The sequence below is a fragment of the Pituophis catenifer genome, unplaced genomic scaffold, assembly GCF_029215685.1.
Source record: "Pituophis catenifer annectens isolate HBS135680 unplaced genomic scaffold, rPitCat1.0.hap2 SCAF_6, whole genome shotgun sequence".
NCBI lineage: Eukaryota > Metazoa > Chordata > Lepidosauria > Squamata > Colubridae > Pituophis > Pituophis catenifer.
In genome coordinates this window covers 30852038-30872086 of record NW_027256886.1, presented here as the reverse complement: position 1 = coordinate 30872086, position 20049 = coordinate 30852038, and the positions used below count along the sequence as shown (strand labels likewise).

The 20049-nt window shown below is 35.4% G+C and overlaps 1 protein-coding gene and 1 long non-coding RNA gene across 2 annotated transcripts in view; both read left to right on the top strand.

Moving 5' to 3' along the window:
- Nucleotides 1–1848: 1848 nt before the first annotated feature.
- LOC139317985 (uncharacterized) lies at nt 1849–18876 on the top strand. Its single transcript, XR_011600486.1, has 4 exons — nt 1849–1990; nt 6217–6274; nt 17757–17856; nt 18802–18876. It is a non-coding gene; the product is annotated as an uncharacterized lncRNA (long non-coding RNA).
- ACSL3 (acyl-CoA synthetase long chain family member 3) overlaps nt 18876–20049 on the top strand; it is a 43974-nt gene continuing 42800 nt past the window's right edge. The window contains exon 1 of the mRNA XM_070945211.1: nt 18876–18897. The gene's annotated coding sequence lies outside the window, so the exon portion shown is untranslated. The remainder of the gene's footprint in view (nt 18898–20049) is intronic.

The window sequence follows — 20049 nt, the reverse complement described above, 5'->3', positions numbered from 1 at the left end:
AAACAAGGCAGTTAAGTGAGTTTTGCCTCATTTTAAACCTTTTTTTTCTCTACAGTTAAGCAAATTACTGCAGTTATTACATGAATCATTTGGTCATTAAAGGGATGGGGCTTCCCCCACTGACTTTGTGATTGACTGGGAAAGTTACGAATGGAGATCACATGACTTCAGGAAAGTGCTATGACAAAATCACCATCAATTAATTGTATAAATCAATTTATACAATTTACATCCTGTGATAATTTTAATGCCATCAAACAACACCTACCTATCTCAGGTCCTTGAGAAAGGCTCAGTAGGTAGATAAAAATACCAAATCCAGTCTAAGCATCTGGCTAAATGTATGACCAACCATAATAATATAATCATAATAAACATAAATAAAACGTAACAAAACCAAATAAAATATAAGTAACAGAAAAATAAATTAAAAGTGGCAATGACAAATTATTTCAGATATCTTTTTGGACAAGTTCTGCATAAGCAGCTTATGGAACCTCAAAAGGATTGTTGCAAATATTAATTCTAATGGAAAGTATTTCTCAGCAGCTAAGAAACAGTACACATGGCCTCACTTGCCCTTACTTCACAAGACTCTAATATGGTTAAAAGCTTCTCCTTCCAAGAACAAGACATGGGCCAGATGAGTTAGTAGAAGATGGACCTGGGGCTGTATACGTTAATACCAGCATTTTAAATTGAGTTGGAAATGGGGAGGGATTGAAACACAGGAATAATCTAATATTCACCAGTACCTGAAATGGTTCCCAAAATTCATTTTCCTTAACACCAAGTCCTTAAATGCCTACTCCCGTCTCCACAATCATTTCCAAAAAGGGAAAGCTGTACAATAGTTATCAAATATGGCTAGATTGGACACACAACACTGTCTCTTTCAAGATTGCAAGCTCTTGTCATAAAGAGTCACTGATAATTTCCTGAACCCGACTAATTATACCTTCCTTCTATGCCCTAAAGGAGACAAGAAGAGCAGGGATCAAGAGCACAGGTGAACTTCCAGTCATACTGCCTTAGAAAGTTCCATTTTAAATCTTCCATTTGCTATACTGTATACGTTTTACAGGGTTTATTTAAATCAAATGTGCAACAAGCAGTCAAAGGCGGGAGACAAATGTTTTCCGATTTAACACTACAGTGTATTTTATATCCTCCTTTTAAATCGGCTAAATACAAACGTTTGAGTTCTCCCGACGTCATTCATGATTTCGTCCTTCAGCGGCAGCACGAACATGAGAGGCCAGGAAGCCCCACTACCTATATTTTTAAATCTTTGTTTAGCCTCGGAAGTTAAATTACTAAAACCAAGTAACCAATATGGATCTGCATAATAAATTGCCTTGACATTATCAGGTGGCCTGAGAACAAGACCGTGAAACGTTGGCGAGGCTAATAACGGTGGCAACAATGCTGTAATTCTATCAGTTGGGCAGTGCCTGAGCAGTGGACACGCTGGCGTTTCATTTGCAAAGCATATATGGTATTTCCAGGCAGCTTCCTCCTTTTGCTTTCCTTCAGCCTCTGCCGCTGGAGCTACTTCAACGGGTCTATTGTGTCACCACCATCAGCCTCCGCTGCTGCTTTCCTCCAGCGCCCGTGACCCTACGCAAAAAGTGACCGAGAGTAACCCTTGCGCTGTTCTCTCCCGCGCGCGTGCTTCCCCCACCTCTCACCAACACAACCGTTTTTAGAACGTAATAGAGCCAGCCCCTCGCGCGCCACCCTGCGCGAACCAATGAGGATTCGCTGCCGCGGCATACGGAATGAGGATGGTCGGCGGCGGCGATTGTGAGGTGCGCCAGCTCGAGGCGGAAGGAGGGGGAGGGGGAGGCTCATCACGGAGACTTGGGCCTTGTTCATTGGCTCGGCGGGGCTGGTCCGCCCAAGGCTGGAGTTAACGCGTCGCCCGCAGAGGGGGCTCCCGGCACACACGAGGAGCGTCGCTTTACCAGCTTCCCCTCTGGCCGCAGCGGTGAGTTCGGCAGAGCCGGCGGGAGCCGGGAAAGGGGACGGAGTGTTTGTGGAGGGAAGAGCGGGTGGGTTTGGAAGACGAGGGCCCCTTTTAGGATCGCGTTGGGGAGTCTCCCAGGCTGTGGCAGAGCAAGCGAGGAAGGAAGGAAGCAAGACAGTCCTTTCTTAAAGAGGAGCGGGATCAGGGCCGACCCAGCACGGGCTTGAGGAAGACACCCGGAGCTGCCTGTGGGAAGCAGCCGAAAGGCTTTGGAGCTCAGCATCAGACCCGAGAGGCCTGCTGCATAGTTCCAGAATTTATTAAGAGGGTTAATCCTGCACGATTTTTTACCAAAATACTCGTATGCAATTCGTCTTCCCGCTTCCACAGAAACCCGGGTTAGGCCGGTAAAGGCTGCAACTCGGTGTAAGCTTACCGGCGAGTAAGTCGCGTACGCGGTGAAGTGGCGAGCTCGTTTTTGAATAAATGTTTCTGGCTGTCTTGTGTATCCACTTCTTACCTTGTCCTAACCTGCCTCAAGAATGTTCATAGTTCCATATGATAAATGGTACTTTCTTGCCACATGTGCAAATTTTAAGCATTATTCACTCAGATGATGCTTTCTTGAGTTGATCCTTGAAGTGTCATCCTGTGCATATTGATTCAAAGTAAGCTCCATTAATATCAGCTACTTTCCTTGGTAGTAGTAGAAAGTAGGCTTAAGGTCAGATTGCCAATTACCTAATACGATTTCACAATTTTTTATGCATAAGTTAATTAAAGAATTCTGTAATTTTTAACACTGCATTCATATGTGATTGTTCGTTCCTATTTATATAATCAATTGTGAATATAGAAAAGTAGGACTTGCTCTCTTCATCCAAATAGCATATGAGCTTTTATGCACTTGTGCCAGTTCTATTCTTACTACCACTACTGCAAACTAGCATCACTGATATGAGCACACATGGGATTACATGGCCAGAATCCAGAACTGCTTTAGAGTAGTTAGGAGAAACAGTTAAATCAATTTAAGATACAATATGATAGTAAATGGTATCACTGCAGTAGGTATATAAAGTATTTTAGAAGAATAAGAATTTTTTTTTTGGAATTTTCTCAAATTCCACTTTGAGACTCCAATACATTTTTACAGCCAAAAAATAAAAGTAGAGGGTCATATTAATTATTTTTTGCTGTGGCTAGTTGTAAACCTATTCATAAAACCAATATTAACTTATGACTGGGGAACTGTGGTCATTTCATTGGTGTTTTAGTGCCTCTGTTTGATTTTACACAGAGGCTTCTAGGAAAAAAAATAATAGTGAATAATTTTCTCTGTCAGTATAACAAAGCCAATATTATGTAGCTGAAAATACTGATAGTAAACTATTTTTGGAAATATTTAATTAGGAAATCACTTATAACTTTCAGCAGTGGCTTCTAAGGTATAAAGAATTTTCTGAATATCCCCTTGGCTAGATGATTCTAACCATCTTGCGATACTTGTCCGACAAGTTTCTTTAAAAAGTTTGCCATCAATTTTGGATCATTGATCTGTAGATTCTTGTAAACATCAGGAATATGCAACATATGGCCAACAGAGCCTTACTTTTTTCAGAATTGTACAACAACATATACATTTGATCTGTATCATCAGTGTCAATCTATAGATATGTTGCATTTCCAGCATGGTGTTTAGCTTCATCTGAGTTCTTCATGGTCATGTTAACATTCTGATGAAGAAGAAATCTTCAGCATTAAGATATATATAAAACCTGAGGCTCTGTTCCTGAATTGCTGCATTATTTTCAGAGTTTCAGATTCATGTCATCTGAATTCAAAATGAAACTTGGATCACTTTGCTATAATTGAGATACTGGAATCAGAAAGTATGCACCAATATTTGCTTAGAATTTAATTGCATCTCTTTTATATTAGCATGTATCTTATGCTCAAGAAATAATTCTGGTGAATCTACATACAAATAAGTGATTGCTGTTTCTGATCTCAAATGAGTCTTTTAATATCCATTCATCATAGAGCTTTTGAAGGCATGGTTTTTACAGCCTAATTCTCTTAATTCTTCATTTGATTAGGATTTTCCTTTCTGATTTTTTATTCTTGATGTATTATCTAACTCAGGGGTCCCCAACCCCTAGTCTGTGGACTGGCATATCAAGAACAGGGTTGCACAAACAACTGAAGCCCCATTCCCGGTATACAGGTAGCACAGAAAACCATGCCTCCTTCTGATCCGCAGAAAAATCTTTCTCCACGGAACCGGTCCCTGGTGCTTAAAAGATTGAATGCCACTGATCTAACTATTCACTTTTAGAAATGCTATTCATGTTAAGGAATTTATTTTTAAAAAATGCTTATTTTTAAGAGAACCAACAAGATTCAAAAAAAATTTTTTAAAAAAGAAAACCTTCCAAAAGGATTCTTTTATTGGATGGCCATAATAAAAGCAGAAAAGGAATGATGTAAAAAGCAGAAAAGGAATGATGTAAATCTACCTCATCCAGCTGCTCTATATGCAAAAAGAACATATTCCTAGACTGGGGGTCTTGCAGACAATCACCCTATCACTTTCCATATGGGCTGCTGTAATATGTTCTACATGGGGCTGTGGAGGAAGACGATTTAGAAATTTGTTGGTCCAGAATGTGTGGGCCATGATGGGGCATACCATGTTATGCCCATATGATGCCTCTGCTCCATGACTTGTAGTAGTTGCCTTCTAGCATCCAGGTACAATTCAAAGTGTTGGTTACCACCCATAAAGACTTTCATGGCATAGGCCTGACTATCTGAAGAACCATTTCTCTGATGGTTTCTGCCCCATCCTGGATAATTATACAGAATAAGAATGGTCATATTTAATAAATACTCAGGTTATCACTAGGACTTTTCTACAGGTACCCATTTAAGTAAATAAGATATAAGCGTAGGTAATAAATATAGCAGCTCTTTCAAACTACACATTTAATCCTAATAGTATAATTATAGTACTACACTATATATTTTGAATTTTCTAAAGCAAGAAATTAAACAATATTATGAGAAAATTGATAATTATCCTAGTTGAAAGAGAGACACATTGCAAACAGGTCTTTTCTATTCATATCAGAAATAATAGACTAGGTAAACTACCATACATACATGTTTATAAGCCCATCAGTGTATAAACCAACCCTTGAATTTTTGACCATGATATTGTAAAAAACGTATCACCCATGGATAAACTGGTTCTTAAGATTTTTATATCCTTTAGTATTCACTATTGGGTAATCCATGGGTTTCCATTTTTCACGTATTTTGGTTAAAAATTTGACTGTCAGCTTATCCTCAGTTGGGCATATTCACAAGTATATACAAGTTATATAGGTAGTTTTAAAAAGTATTAAAGTATGTACTCCTGGATAACCCTATCTATGTATAAGGAAATAAATTTAACAGGTCAAACCTAATTTTGGCACCTAAAATTCTTGTTTTATTTACAAGTATATACAGTATGGTAGGTTTATCCTCTAGCTTTAAATTACAAAATCCATTCTACTCAAGCCAGAAGTTGTGGACATGCTAGTTGTCAGCAATGGTAGTTAAATGCATTTCAATGTTATCTTTTTCAGAGAGGCAAACACTGGGCCCAAACATTATATAACAAATTAGCAGTGGTTGGACTTGTGTAACATATAACATAAAACAAAGCCCATGATGCATTAGGGGTACATATAAACCTAATTTGATACTCCTGTGGTGTATAACTTTGATATACTGGTGTATGTATGTATGTATACAAACACACACACACACACACCTCTATATATACCCTGTTTCCCCCCAAATAAGACATCCCCTGATATTAAGCCCAATCAAGCTTTTGAGCGCATGGCAATAAGGCCAAATGCTTATTTCAGGGTTCAAAAAAAAATATAAGACGGTCTTATTTTGGGGAAAACACGGTATATTTCTACTAGTAAAAGCATGTAGGGACTTTCTGTTTTGAAAACATGCATGCCTCTAAGAAATTATTCTTTGCCCCAGACGGTAGTCCTCTGTGTGCCCTTTTTCTACTGCATTTGTCCTTCAGTTGGGTTTAGCATGGAAATACTTACTGTTGGAGGAACTCAATGAGTGCATTGGAATTTCTTCCAAATGCTTTCTGAATTGGATTAATTGTTTATAACAATGTTTTCAACTTTATGTCTATGAAAACACTAAACATCAATTTGTCCATGCAGGAATATCTGTGTAGCTCAGTGGATTCTCTGAAGAACTCTATTGGTGATCCTCAATAAGGTACTTATATTTAAGACATGCAGAAATAGTGTATGTGAAGCACACTTTGCTAGTCAGTGGCCAAAATAATAATTACAAATGACTGTTTGAGGCATACCTTCCCCAAACAGAAAGAAGTCCATTAGAGGCAAAAGAATCACTAGCCTCAATTTGGTATACTGAGATAAAATGATTGAATTATTCAGCAGATGTTTTTTGGGCTTTGGGATTGGAGGAGCCTATGAAAGATTTAGAGACAAAATAAAATAAGATTTTGTTCTAGTTAGATTTATGTGTTACTTGGATGTGTCATTAAAAATAATTAAAATGTTGGAATGTTTATTTGGAACTTAGACTACTTGGGCCTGGTATTCATAGACAAGCTGAAGACAAGCTGCTTCCCTTCACTAGCAGTAAGAAAATTGGTTTGAAGTATTTTCTACTTAGATGGAATTATCACCTTATATTGATAGGTACTCCAAATGTTAAATGTTGCAGACTTGAATTATTTTTCATTTTATTCGCATCTCATGATACCTCTCCAAAAGCTGTCATTTCATTTGGTTAATAGGAAGAATGATAATCACATTAATTCAGTGCTTACTCGAATAAGTTTTTAGCCTAATTCAGTCTAAGAATTGCCCCTTTCAGAATGTGCAATCTAAATTCTTAAGGACCATATTCCAAGTCCCATGATGTGTTCCTAATCTGGTCTTGAGCCATGGGGCTAGTGTAAACAAATTGAAATTCGTATTTACATTCCCTCAATGGTTGCATATATCCCTCTTCCCCGTAAGATTGACACCTGTGATTTTAAGTAATGACTTTATTTCATTTTGAGGTAGGATATTGTGTGAGAAATTGAAGTGTTGTGTTCTCTCACTATAAAGATATAGTAGAACTAGTCCATCATAAAAAAAAATAGTCTAAATTATGCTGGATCCTTATGATAGTGTTCCAAGTGCTCATATATGCTGCTTAATCTAGACATTCAGATTTAATGGCAATGATATTTCATCTTTCCAATTCCCTGCAATTCTGTTTTAAAAAGAGCTAATATTAAGGCCTGCAGCTGGTTAGCCGGCTGGTTGCTGGCAGAATGCTGAGCTAAAAAAACTCCACTTGTCTGAAACAACATTTCAAGAACAATTGCACTGAATGAACCTTTGCAATCTTTGAGTTGTAATCCTTGGGAGAACTGCAGCAGTTTGGAAAAGATAGGCAAATATACTTTGTAGTTTACTTGTAATCAATAATGGATGTTTAACATTTGCAAAAACTTAAAATGATTTTATTCAGAAAATTTATACAGCTGCCTATTTTTAGTACATAATTCTGTGCAGGAATCATACAAAGACAATATGAACATCTATGTCCCATTACAATAATGCAGTCCAAGGAAAATGTAAGAAGTGAGGCACCATATAAAAATTCTAGAAGATACACAGTTCAGATATTGTGCTCTGCTAACATCCTGACCCCAGCAGCACAATTTTATATTTTGCTTAAGTGTGACAATATGATTGCCAGTAAAGCAAATACACAGTAATATTTTATATATTCATTTTACTGAGAAATTAAATGATTATGCAAAAGCTGGAACATACTGCTATTTTTTTGTATTATATAGATTTTACCTGATAAAAAAGTTAAAACGCAACTGAAAGCCATAGGAGCTTTCCATGAAGAAGTGGATTTTATAATAGTGTAATAAAATTAAAAGTGTCACTGGTAATTTCGTGTCTTCCAGTTTATGTGGGCAGCATTTATTCAATACCATTATTCAATTTCAAAGTAGAATGCATATTTTCATCTTCAGTTCTGAAGTTTACAGACTGCCTTAAGATTGCTGATTATTAGCTACTATGTAGTTGAATAATGGATTTCAATGAGACAGTGCACAGGATTGCAATTTAACCTTTTTGTATGGCACAATATGATTAGTGAGAACATTTGAAAATGATTTAAGAAAGTTTCAACATAACAACTTGAACATATAATTAATGTATGTTTAATGTTATAACTAAGGGTTTAATCTGTTTAGTTGAAAGTTGTTTATTGAAATTCTTAATAGGCTATATAATAGCTCTTTGTAGCTGCCTAATAAAAAGATTTAAAAACCTTCCAATATCACTACAAAGCTTAATTCAGAAAATTATGAAAAAACAGGTTTTAAAACAAACATTAAAAGTCTGTACCGTATTAGTCAGCATAAATAAAAGTTTGGAGAATGGGAGCTGCAGTACAAAAAAACCTGAAAGGCACTAGGTTGATTAAATATACTAGGTCAGGTTTTCCAAACTGCTGATACTTGCAACACTGCATTTCTGTTCAAAAAACAAAACAGAACACTTCGCCAAATTTGTAATTCTTCAAAGGAGAAATATTCCCTCCGCCCAAAAAAAGACTCCAGCACAAATCCCTTTTCAACACTAAAGCTGCCTTACTTATCTTTAATAGAGAAGTGCTGTAGCCGCGCTTGAAAGCTGGGTTTGTTATCAGTACCTGAATCTTCCGCCGGGGGCGCTTCTAGTGCTTGGGCCGAGCAACCGGCCGATATGTCTTGGCTTGGAGCCGCGCGAGGAACGGGCTGCTACTTGGCCGCCTTTGCGTGAGTCAGAAGTGGGGGCCGGGGAGAAAAGTTACTAGTATGGAATCGCGTCACAAGGCGGATTTTCCGTTTCCACGGCAACCCCTCTTCGGAGGCTGCGTTTAACCCCAAGGTAGAGGAAATAGATGGCTGGGAGCCTGCCTGAGAAAACGGAGGGTGGGAAGGGCTACCCGGTGGATGGGAGGAAAGCGGGAAAAACTTGCCTCCCTCCTGCCCACCGGGGGCTCTCAGGTAAAGTTTACCCATAAGCAGAGAGCTGGAGTTAAAAAAAAACCCGATATGAATCTGAAAGGTGCTGGATAGTAGCCACTTCTCACCCGCTTGCACCACATTGGCTCCGAGGAAACACAATAGATATATATAAACAATAGATTGCAAGAAAGCTGACTAGTTTGAATTGTGCTATTAAAAAAAGAGCACTAGAGGGCGGTTGTTTTCTCTGAATGTACTTTAATTCACAGTATAAACTTTCCCTATTAACCATTGACTCGTGTTAATCCTGGAAATTTAAAGAATAAATATAGGGAAGATTTTAAAACATTTACAGAAAAGCATCCCTCCTCTGATCCCTTATTTTTTGTTTTTGATAACTTACTAGCATGCTGTCCCTGGACATGTTTCCCTTTTATTATCCAGTGAAGACTAACCATTTTTATGTTTAAACCCATTTGGGTTCAAAAATTCACATTTTTAGTTGCTTGTTCTTGATAGCAGCCTACCATGACTGCAATGAGATTTAATATTGTGGAGTATCACAATGAACAGTAGAGTTGGATGTTATTAAACTTGGTTTTTTTATATTACATCTGTTAAATCAGATATGTTTAATTTTTGGATAACAGACATGTTTGCTTATTTAAGTTGTAGCAACAGTAATTTTATTTTTTAAGTTCTATACTGCCACTGAATAGTGATCAGATGTAGTCAATAGATAACATTTTGTGCCTTCAAGTCAATGTTAACTCCTACTGATTGCTTGGATTAGTCCCTGCACTTTTCTTACAAAATTTCAGAAGTGCTTTGCTATTTACTTTTTCTTAGGGCTCAGACAAGCAGTTGGCCCAAAGTCATCCAGCTGGCTTTGTGCTGAAGATGGGACTGGAATTAGTCTCTTAAGTTTCTAGCCTGATACCTTAAGCACTACCCAAGTCAGCTCTCAATATATTACTACATTAAGCTATATTTAATACATTTTTGTAAGACATATTTGACATAATAGAGCTGAATTGGATTCCTTTAAAGTGCATTTAATACTGTTTATATGGAAGATTAAATACAAATAGCCAGAAAACCTTGATGTAATCTTATTCTCAAACTAACCCTAGATTTTTTTTTCAATTTACTAATTAAGATATAATTACAAGGTTTTTTTTTTTAACCACATTCCAAATAAGAAAATGTGCACTTCCATATAATATGCTAAATAATGACTAGTAATATATATATAGAACTCTTAAAGTATATCATAATGTGTTTCCCTTTGATCTTTACATGCATTAATGTTTGGTCTGCATTTAATCATTAGAAACCATAACTACAACTTTTTTTCAAAAATATCATTTTAAACATATGGTTTTTAAGAAGATGGGGAATTGTTTTAGCATTTTGAACACCTTCCAGAAATGTGCAACCTGATCCAACATGTTTCTACCATAATGTTCTGGGATAGCAAGGCCAGCAGTTTTCCAGCACTGTTCTACAAGATGCCCTTGGAAATTTACAAAATAGCCCAAAAAGTGGAAGTCTATTTCTAGTATAGATATATTAATACATAGATTATTATAAGTAACATAATTAGCTATCTTAGTGACATGCATGTTATATATTAATTTATACAGAGCATGTAAGGCCATTTTACAATCAAGCAGATTTGAGCAGTTCTAAACCCCCTTAACCATTCATTTAACCCAGTGGTTCCCAACCTTTCTTTGGCCATGCCCCACCTAAGCATCTCTAAAATCCTGATGCCCCCCCCACATATAATTCTTACTTTAGTCAAAAAGTGAATTCTACTCACTTGGACGAAGCCTAAAAAGCTATTAACCTGGTTTAAACAAGATTCAGATTGCCCCCATTAATCAAATTGCCCCCCTGTGGGGCGTGGGCCCCATGTTGGGATCCACTGATTTAACGGTATTGTGTTAGTGAACTCTTGGTACTAAATCAAGTGAATTGATGAAGTGGCTGTCATTAAAAAAAAATCTTAATATATTATGCTGTAAGAACTAAAACTATTACTGTATATGCTTGTGAATAAGGCAATCTGCAGTTATCTTTTAACCAAAGCATAAAAATTTGGTATCCTGACCCTCAACATTTTTGCATAATTTTCATAATTATCTGGGGTGACACATTTTTCATGGTAGTTTGGTTAATTTGAGGGTTGGATTTTCTATAGATGGGCTTCTTTGTGAGCATATACAGGTAGTTTAAAAAAGTTAACAACTTAAAATTTTTTTTTAAAGTACCTGTACACCAAATATACTTGCTGATAAACCCATCTGCGGATAACTAAATCCAATTTTGAGCTGCATTTTGAGATCTAAAATTCATAGCTCAGGCACAAGTCAATTTGGTAAATAAGTTAATAAGACGAAGAGTTAAAGATTTCATAATAGTTGAAATAGTTGCATTATTTTTAAAATGAATATATAGTTTAAACTATATAATCATAAACAATCATTTGGTTGTTTCCATTTCCATTTCTTTGTAATCCAATAAAATGATTTTGTCAACATTGTCAGTAACTGCTTCTTTCAGTCCTTATAAAGTCAACCCCTTTATCTTTGATTTTGCTTTATTTAAAGACTGTTCCAAAAGTGCTTTTCAAAAGTCAACTGGACTTTTTTGGTTTGTCTTGAAAACATTTCCTTTCTTACCCAAGAAGATTCTTCAGTTTTGAGAACTGAAATGAATCTTTTGAAAAGTACCTTTGGGACAACTATGACTTGGATGAATGAGAATATGTAGAGATATATTTTAAGGACTGTTGTCTTTGTGTTAACATTTATAAAATAGTTAGGCTTTAGCTTCAGTGTCTCTGCTCCCTGTGAAGAAGCTGGTTCATTTATTACATTTATACTCAGTGATAGTCTCTGGTTATGGCATTTTATAAGATTATACAAACAAAATACAGTCTGCCTAAAGATAGAAATATTTTTTAAAAAATACTGTATATAAAGCAAAACAAATCCACGTGGGAGGAAAAACTTACAGCTGCTAATGTAGGTTTTTTCTTCCTTATGGTTTTGAGTCCATGGACTTTAAAGAATTAGAGGACCACACCTGTACTACAGAGTGATACAAGAAAATATCTGATAGTACAAGGAGTAGTGGAAGAGGGAAAGGTAGTCAAGTCAAAACTGAAGGAAAAGACACTTGGATGTGTGGAAAAGATGGAAAGGTTTGGTAGAATGAGACTCTGAAACTGGCATAAATGGAGTAAGAAGCAGCAGAGACTAACAGTTCCAAGCCTTTCAAAGAGGGCAGACTAACTACAAACCAGCCAGTAACCAGTAATTGTTTCCTAGTGTGATTTCAGAATTCAAACTCCTCTTGAGTGCAGCTTGTTCATTGGTAGCTTTTTACTATGCATTGTTGGAAGTCTGAGAAAAATACACTTGTTCAGTAGTTTGTTTGGTATTGGAATGTAAACTGTTCTTTCTGAGCCCTTTTTGAGGGCTTTATTTTACAAATTGCACTTTTAACTAGATCAGGGGTGTCAAACTCGTGTTGTCACAACATCATCACATGATGTATCACAACACCGATAACCCTTTGCTAAACCGGGTGTGGGCATGGCCAGTGTGTGACGCATCTGGGCCGTGGGCTGCGATTTTGACAGCCCTGACCTAGGTCATTGGTAAGATTTTAAAGGGTTCTGCCAGAGTTTTATCAGCTTCTGCAGCTTTATTGTTAGCTATATTTTGGAAACCCAATTAACTTAATTTTCAAGGATGGTTGGCTCTAATTCAGTGATTAAACTTTCATATCTCATTGATTTTTGGCATTTTTTTTTGTACAATTCTGTTATTTGCATTATCTCTTCTTTGTATAGATAATCATTTAGTGACCATAGCTGGGATCAACAATTGGGTTGTTAAGCAAAGCAGTCACTAAGTGAAACTGTCACTTTGCTTATCTTATTTCAGCTTTGCTTTGCTTTACAGACCTGTGTAAATGTAATGATTGGTCATAGAGTTACTGTTTTTCATCGCTGTCCTAATTATGAATAGTTACTAAATGAGGCAGTCACTAAATGAGTACTACCTGTATTTTCTTTCTCCAGTGTATATCACATTTCTCCCTCAGTGTCTTTGCATTATTTATATAAGTATGACTCTGCCTTTTCCTGCTGTTTTCTGGAACCCAGTGTTTAGTTGAGCAATTTTTTCTGTCTCATTTTATTTTCTGTCTTTTGTCAGCTATTTTTCAGTCCCAGGCCATTTCATCTTCTTTTGGTTTTCCATCTGGGGATATATAGTTAACTACATGTTCAGTATATTTTGCCTAATAATCTACCACTTAAGTGTTTCCTTATTTTAAATAATACAGCATCAAAGAATTACATCAGTTATACATACTAGATCATAGAATCAGAGTTAAAAGGGGGCATTTAAGCTGTCAAATACAGTTATCTGCTTAGTGTTGAAAATCACCCAAAGCATCCATGGCATGTTTTATCCAGGGCCTGCTAAGAAGTCCACCACTCTCTTGGTATTTGGTTCCATTTGTAAAACTGGTCTTACTGTTTTTCCAACAGTCCAAATCTGCTCCCTGTTACTTAAATCCATTATTCATGTCCTGTACTCTGAGATGATAGAAAACAGGTTTTAGCTTTCTCTATGACGCCTTTGGTCTTTCTTCTCAAAATTGCATATTCTTTGTATCTTCACTATTGCTTTCCTAAATTTGATTATTGATTGTTGCTGTTTTCTATACCTATTCCATTTTAAAAAATCTTTCTATGGATTGCTGCCCAAAACGGAATGCTCATGGGTTGGATGCATTATCAGATAAAATAGTTACCTTCTCTGATTTGAAAACAGTTGCTTTTTCTTTTCCTTTCTTGTAAAATCAACCTGATGCTGGTTCATATTTAATTAGTGATAAATAACTGTTCCAAACTCTCTTTCACAAGTATTGCTGTCAAGGAAGATATTCTCCATCTTATAACTGAATTTATTTTTTTCCTCAGTAAAAGACTTCATAATTACAGTATCTTTTTTACATTTCATTCTGTTGTTGTTTCCCCATGTCTAATCTATCAAGATTGTTTTCTGATATTATTTCACGAGGATATTATTTCACGAAGTTTATGTCATCTGCAAATTTGATAGATTAGAATTTAAGATACTCCTCATTCTTTTTTTAACAACAAACGTATAATAATACAGGACTTCTTTTTTAAAAAAAAACTGGAATAACATATGCCTTCCTTCAATCATTTGATACTACATTTCCTCTCTGGGATTTCTCAAACATAATAGATAACAATTATTTGGCCAAACCATGAGCAACTTCCTGTAATACTCCATAATTTAATTTTCTGGCTTCAAAAAATTAAACCAATTCAAAGTAAATAGAAATTCCATGGCTGTAATTCTTTCAGTCTAAAGTTTCAGTTCTGCTTCTTCAGTTTTTCAGAATTGTTAGAATTGTATCTTTTTTAAAAAACAAATCGATCCTATAAAGAAAATTAGAGTTATTCAACCACTACAGATTTACTATTTTTCAGATTATCTTCAAAATAATCTGAAAAATAACAGATTATTAACTGTTCCATGAAAATGTCAATAAACACTAATCAGTTTATTTTGGAGACATCTGAAAAAAGTTTTTGTTTCCCTTTTTATCCTTTGTCATTTTCTGAACTCTAGCTGTTCTAACATCTCTATAATTTAGGATTATGAGTACTATTCTTTGCTGACCTATCTTATTTCTCACCTTGTATATGTATGTTGTTTTTAGATCTTTTTTCATTCTGGATTGTTTGTTACCCTTTTTCCATTCTTTGGTACTCTTTTTGTTATTGTGTTTTTAATATCCCTTTTTAAAGGAACTCCCCTGAATCTCAAACTCCTTTCCCATAAGCTTCTCCTGCCATAGAATTACTTTTGCTCTGGATTTATTAAAATATGTCTTCCTGAAATCCAGTATACAAATTAAACTATAGATGTCCTGTTTTCATTCAAGTGTATTCAAGTATTGTATGGTTACTATAAAGTTATGGATAGCATAGTTTGTAGGAAGACAGCTGTTGTTGGTTTATGGCAGCAAAAAGCAGAAGAATATTATAGTATTTTTTCCAACTAAGAATTTTATTAAAAGGTATACACTTTTGTCAGTTGAGAATGCGATGAAACAGCTCATGGAAGCGTTTCTCTTTTAATAAAATTTGTCAATTCCTGATTGTTTTGCTTGGCAGAATTTGTGACACATCAATATAGGTAATCCTCAATTTATGTTTGTTTAGCAACTATTCAGAATTACGATAGCACTAAATGAAAAAAGTTAGGAACCCTTCTTGAATGTATAATCATTGCAGCAACCTTACAATTGTGATGAAAATCCAGGCATTTGGCATTGTGTCGATCCTTATGTCTGCCTCCAAAGCCACAAAAACCAGGCGGGTTCTTGCATGGTTTATGAAGCCAACAGGAATTACATTCTTTGAGCTAATAGATCACACAAGTGTCTTATTTAATCACTGCAAAGACTTATGACTAAAATTTTGGGCTCATTTGTGAGTTGTAAGTTGAGGACTACCTATATTGAGATAATCAAAAACATAAATCACTGTTACTACTTGAAGACTGGAAAGTACCACCCATATAGCCAACAGTATTGCTTTTATTTTTCATCTGCTCCTGATGTATTGTTCATTCAAATGCATTTTTGTGCAAGTATGTCTATTTTTAACATGAACTGGAACTCTTCTTTTTCTATTGCTTTAGTCTCTCTCTTTTAATAAATTTGAATACAATAATTAAAAGATACAGTCATGTGAGTCATCCTACTGTGGATTTCTCTTAGGTCACGTTTGCCTTTCTGTACTAAGATGTTAAGCTCATCTTTCTTATTTTCCATACTGGGAACATTAGACAATGAAGTTCAGGGACTTAATAAGCAAATATTATGTTTGTTTATTTTTACTGAATGTTTTAACAGTCTTCTTCCTAAATCTTTATCTTAGGTCCTTGGTTCAGCCTTTTCATTTCAGTTCCCACAGAATTCAGTTTGAAGCCTTCCTGATCAAAGTCCCTGTGCTTCATTAAGTCATATCAATTCTTATGAGAACAACCCACTTTGGGCCAGTAATCCATTATTTTAAAAGTGTTCCAAGAAATAAAGATATCTTCAATTTAGTACTGTTTCCCAATACTCATTTGTAAGGAACTTTTTAAAAAATCCCCAGTGAAATTCCTGTCAGTTCTCCCTATTTATTTATTGTGTGAGCTTGCATTCAGGAAATTGCTGCCACTTGTTCCTTCTGTAGTCTCTGCAGTAGCTTCTGCAGCAGGAAGCATTCACTTGATCATCTTATGGAAGTGAGCACAAAGTTAGAATAATCAACTATTAATCCCTTTTAGCACTAAATATTTTTTCAAGAGGGGTTTCTCCTCATTTTTTGGAATATTAGAGTTCACATGCCTTTCTAAATGTGAATGTAGATCTTATCTAGAAGTTTGTATATTCTTATTGGACTTGAAATGATATGGGTAGCTGAAACAAGAGTTAAAGGGACACAGAAAAGCATATAATAAAGCCAACTTCTTCAGATATGAGAAGCACCAAAATTTTATACCTTGTAATATTATTACAATCGGTGTTTGTAAAGCTCTGATATGAATCATGGCTGACTGAAGACATCTCTGAAAATGAGAGGAGGAAACCACTGTGAAAAATGAAAGACCAATGAGTAGACTGGTCCATTGAATCTCTCTAGTTTATCTGGAGAGAATTGGAGATAGCCCAGAAGTGCGCTAATGGCAGCTCCTCATGAGGAAACCATAAAACAGCAGTCTTTCACACGTTTGAGTGCCAGAACTGAAGCAAGACAGCATCTTTGCTCTCAGCAGTTGCTGGAGCCTTTAATAACTTTAAAATGGTTGAAAACTGATTATATTAGTTTATGGTTGGGATGATGAAGGTTCGAAGTCATTGTATTAGTGTTTTGTTGCCTTTTCTACTATTTTCTTTTTCTTTTGTTTTCCTTTTTCTGCAAGTTCTGAACTTTTGTTTTTCTTTTTATATTTTATATTTTATATTTTATATTTTATATTTTATATTTTATATTTTATTTGTATTAGTTTTTATTTTGAGCTAAACTGAGAACTAGATTATAGATTGAGGGAGAGGGAAAGATTTTACTAGAACTCTAGCTGCTCCTTCCATCAAATGGGACCTTGCAGCTTTAGGTTTCTGAACATTCTCATTCTCATTATGTAGGTTTAAAATGCTTAAAACTTTATACCTGCCACCTCCCAAACTGCAAGCAATTATTATGTACCATTTTACTGTGAATAGGACATTTTTTCCTCCTTGTAAACTCTTTCAGTTATATGGGTTATCCACTAATATCATTTTACATGTGGTAATTGCAACCCTTTATCTGTGGACTGAAAATCAATGTATCCCCTGATTTTAGTGTTTGTTCCAAGAATTCATTAACTTACAATTAGTTTCATAACTTGCTTAATTATTAAGGTTAATTTTAAAATCTTAATATGAAGTTCTCTGCTATGCTTGTTAGTTATAATCAGGTAAAGGAATCCAAAGTAATTAGAGTGTTAAGGAAACTTTGTAAATATTATTTTGTATCAATTTAGGTAAAATTTTTATTTCTGTTATTTATTGATTGTTTATTTCATTTTCATTTTTTATTTTTAGGTTTGCTCAGTCAGTATTTGTGAACAAACCAAGTGAGGCTGAAGTGTCTGGAAATTGTTTCCCTATTGATACCAATCGTAACAATGACAAGTCATTTAAGGTTTGTGTTGACGCTTTGTGCTTTCTTTGAGGTTAATTTATCTTCATCAGGTTATCCAGTGAAAAAATGAACACATTTATTTATTTGATTTATGTAGTTGTCCATCTCGACAAGTGATTACATGGTACATAATAAAATATAAAAACAGTTACAACAATACAAAATAAAATATATGTGGCACCAAGCAAAACTATTACTATGGATGGTGATACAGCAAGGAAATGGCACTCTTAACACACTTGAGATCCCAGGCCTGGGCACACAAGCTAGTCTTCACAGCTTTGCAAAAGGCAGCAAGATTGGGATTGTTATTTTTTCTATTTCTTAGTTAACAAATACATATTAGAGGTCATTTCTGCTGTTTAATACTGTATGGAAATGGCAATAAATCAAGGTGGGAAACATTTGAGAATGCAGGTAGATAATCCAGTATGGTATCACATTTTACTTTATAGCAGAGAATATCCAGAATTCTCTTCCAGATTCCCTCCCCAAATAGGAAGCTGTGCACATTTAAAAGTCTTCTCAACTGCTCATTCTCCAGAGCAGTTCTCTTCCCTCATTAGAATGGTTGCCTCCTTGCCAATATTTAGGAAAACCAGAAAGACTTAATTTAAATTACTTTTAATTTAAAAACCTGAGACGGGGGAAAAAAAGACCCTTTGCCTAGCTCTCCAAAGACAATATAGTAAGTGCTTAGCATGTCTTTCTAAAAATGGCGATCTGCTACTTGGAGGCTGGGTATCTATGTGAGAATATGCTACTAATAAGAAAACCCATTCCCAAATAACTACAATTTTTATAATGGATTTAAGACTGTTTCTTAACCTACTTTTATGCTATCAGTTATTTATGAAGAGCGAGTATTCACTTTTCATCAGCTGAATGTATTTTTATATATTCATTGTCAATTACTAATGCACTATTTTTTTCACTCTCTTGCAGATATCACAGTAAACATTAATGCAAGTTCTAATGAAATTAACCAAGGTTTAAAGGATAAATGATATAACAGTATGGCTTAATAAGCATGGTGAACAAGTAAGATGTGGTGTTTTTTGTGATTAATATAATTTCTCAAAAATGAAAAGTTTTCCTGGCTTAAGACAAGAAGTTGTATGTGGATCCATGGTCCTGAGAAGGCATATTTATTTTATTCATATTTTTAAATTTTCCTTAAATTTATGGTCGCCATCTGTTCAGTTGTTAAAAATGTTTGTGTATATGTGCCTATAACATCCTAACACATTTTAAGACAATTATAATTACAACATATATTCTGACGTTTATAATGATATAGCCTAGTAATTTCTCTAAAATAGAGATCACTGTCATGTTTGAAAATATACTGAATCTGTCACAAATTTGAGCATTTGTTTCTTTTGACTTTTTAAAAAAGACATGGAATTTTGTGTAGCATATATTATGGACTCATAACTAGGTATAAAAAGAAAAAAGCAAGTTGAACAATTTAATCAGGATAGATCCAGGCAGTAATTTATTAAGATTTCAGGTGAATGTAACAATTTACTGTATTTTTCGGAGTATAAGATGCACCGGAGTATAAGATGCACCTACCTTTTTTGGTGAGGAAAAGAAGAAAAAGAAATCTGCCTCTGCCTCTGCCTTTGAGCAATTTTGTCTCCTTGCAGCAAACAGCAAACAGCAAACAGCCTGCTTTACTTTCATTTTCGTTTTTAACATAGCTTGATTAGCACAAGGGAAAAAAAATCTGCTCCAGCAATTTACCTCTTTGCACCAAGCAGCAGAGCCCTGCGCAAAACAGCTGAGAGAAAATCAGCTGAGAGTCGGGAGGCCGATCCAATCAACTTGTGCTACTTAGACTGTGCTGAAGCTAAAAGGAACTGTTTTTTCTTGCTGTTTGCTTGTAAGAAGGTAACTGCTGCGAGGCAGAGGCCAAAGTTGGGGGCCAGTGGGTGGGCGGGGCTACATTCGGTGTATAAGAGGCACCTAAATTTTCACCCCCTTTTAGGGGTGGGGAAAGGTGTGTCTTAATACTCAGAAAAATACGGTAATTTGTACATTAAGCTAAGCTGAGGTTTGCTAACTATTGGATGAATAACATTAGGTGATTTCACACATTTTGCATGAGCCCAACTTCTGTGATTCATTCAATAAAACAATGATTATTGGTTAAACAATATATGAATTAAGTCACTGAAATACTTTTTG